Raw genomic sequence first — 2,513 nt, forward strand, 5'->3', positions numbered from 1 at the left:
TGGTAGGAGATTTCCACACATCGGGGTCATCGAAACGGCTCGAGCAGTTTGAAATGCCTCTGATGATGTCCTGGGGTGTTCGGCTCAACTCTCTGAGCGGCTCCTCCAAAAACAGGCCCTAGGATGGTTTCCACAGGAGCTGTTGTGGCCATTTCTCTGACGTTTACCTCCCGTTGTCCAGCTTCAGTCTGCAGGGCTTCAGGAGACGGAGCATTTTAGTACTCAATGATGCCAAGACAAAAGGGTGAGAGAAAATGGGAAACGTTCGTGGAGATGGTCCTAGGCAGATAGTGGAGGCAACTAGAAGACCTTCAGTCTCCGGGCCGGCTTTCAGGTTGAGACAAAAACCCTAAGGCAAGCGCTTGCTGCCACAGCACATCGACTAACACGGGAACCATCCAGAGAAGATCAGCACGGCCCCTGAACGTGGACGACACACGCACATACGTGAAGCGTTCCGTAGCTTTAGTGATGTCAGTCACCCAGAGGAAGACAGATATCCTATGCCATCACTTCTAGGTGGGATCTGAAAGTAAGTCAAGACACCCATCCATACATAAATAACTCCATTTTAAAAAGACTCCAAGGAACCTATTTACAAACCAGAAACAGACTGGACTCGCAGACATGGAAAAGAAACCGATGGTTAACACAGGGGACAGGGTAGGGTGGAGGAACGGGGGAGGGCAGAGGGATAAATCAGGAGTTTGGGATTAGCATATATAAACCACCCTATACAAACTAGGTACACAAGTAGGTCCTACTGTCTAGCACAGGGAACTATGTTCAATAGCTTGTAATAACCTATCCTGAAAAAGTATACGTGTGTGTGTGTGTGTGTGTGTGTGAATAAGTGAATCACTATGCCGTACGTCATAAATGAACACAACATTGTAAGTCAACTATACTTCCATTGACAGAGAGTTCCTACAATAAACAGGCAGGCAGGCAGGCAGGCAGGCAGGCAGGCAGGCAGACAGACACAGACACAGACACACAGACACACAGACACACAGACACACAGACACACACACACACACACACACACACACACACACACACACACACCCCACAGACACAGGGGAACCCTAAGGAAAACGAGTAGCACTAGTATCTCTTATCCATGCATGTCTATCCCAGTTTAATGGAAACCTAAGTTTTTGCCTCCAAGTCAATGATGCTAATAACTCTGCTGCCAAGAATAGAAAAATCCTCACGGAGGATTTCTGAATCCCAGAAGGGTCAGGGAGGGAGAAAAAGAGAAAGGATTCCATTCTGCTGACAGAGGTATGATAGTTACCATGTGGGTGTCCGCCTCTAAAAGGGAAGGAAGGGGAAAAAACAAAAGTTTATTTTCCCTTGTATCTGAAAAGAAAAAAATTTAAAACTCAATCCTCTTGGAGACAAGAAGTCGTACACACCTCATGTCACTGATTCTCCTCCTCCACCTCCTCCTCCTCCTTCCTCTACTTCTTCTTCTAGTCTATATCTCCCATGGATTCTGACGACCTTGCCTGATGATGGCGGGTGATGGGGGCAGAGATCGATCCTTCTGAGAAGTAAGTTGGCAAGCGCTTTAGTGAAGCCTCGTAGGATTTACCCAGCGAAGCGGGTGCCTTCGTCCCTGGAGGCTGCGGAAAGTATGTCCCCAAGTCACATACGCATGTGTTTGTCTTTTGTTGTCGTTGTTGTTGTTGTTGTTGTTGGTGGTGGTGGTGGTGGTGGTGTGTGTGTGTTTGTTTGTTTATTTGTTTGTTTGTTTGTTTGTTTGTTTGTAGCAGTGTCCTGGCCATGCTGATGGCATCAGGCTTGCAGCGGGGGAAGGAAGGCTTCAACCCCTTTGGAAGTCATACCTACCATCCCAAGAACGTCTGGATGACCCCTACTATGTGGCAGTTGAATGGGGGCCAGTTACTGGGGTTCAGCGTGTCCAGAGAGAGGAGGTCTGAGGCCTCTGGGGACAAAAAGTTTGTACGTATGTATGTATGTATGGCCAGTTGACTGTTTTTGCGGTCCTATAGGAATCTTCCTGCCCCTGTCTATTGAACAATGGGAGTCATCTTCCAAGTGCCCTGACACCAGACACCACGGTGGGTGAAGGAATGCGGGTGGGGTGGGGGTGGGTGGGGGAGGTCATCCAGGAAGCTGGGAGAAACCGAGCACGTCCGTGGGTCAGTGGGTCGGCCTGTCGGATGGTCGCCATGCTGGGTTTCCCCTAACCCAGGCCATTTGCCGAATGGACAGAACAGACTGGGGCCACGTGTGCCACCCACCCTCTTTCCGGAGGCTGTGGTCCACTGTGTTTACATGAAAGTCAGTGAAGGAGGCATCTCCTCGGGACTCGGTTCCGTCCCTTTCACGAGAGCCTCCACTTTGGATGACAGCCAGCCAGCCAGCCAGCCCTCGATGCCAGGGCAGTAGACGACTGCCAGGAATATCCCATCCTTTCTGGAACCCTGAGTGTACCCACCTGTACAGACACAAGGCTGAAGAATACATGACGTTCCTTCCTA

The 2,513-nt window shown here is 49.8% G+C and overlaps 1 long non-coding RNA gene and 1 other non-coding gene across 2 annotated transcripts; both read left to right on the forward strand.

Moving 5' to 3' along the window:
- The first annotated feature begins 358 nt into the window (after positions 1-358).
- On the forward strand, positions 359-467 carry LOC141576984 (U6 spliceosomal RNA). Its single transcript, XR_012505418.1, has one exon. It is a non-coding gene; the product is annotated as a U6 spliceosomal RNA (small nuclear RNA).
- Positions 468-720: 253 nt separating this feature from the next.
- LOC141576981 (uncharacterized) lies at positions 721-2,513 on the forward strand. The gene is made up of 2 exons (XR_012505416.1): positions 721-1,640; positions 1,779-2,513. It is a non-coding gene; the product is annotated as an uncharacterized LOC141576981 (long non-coding RNA).

This window comes from Camelus bactrianus, unplaced genomic scaffold (genome assembly GCF_048773025.1).
Source record: "Camelus bactrianus isolate YW-2024 breed Bactrian camel unplaced genomic scaffold, ASM4877302v1 HiC_scaffold_54, whole genome shotgun sequence".
Lineage (NCBI taxonomy): Eukaryota > Metazoa > Chordata > Mammalia > Artiodactyla > Camelidae > Camelus > Camelus bactrianus.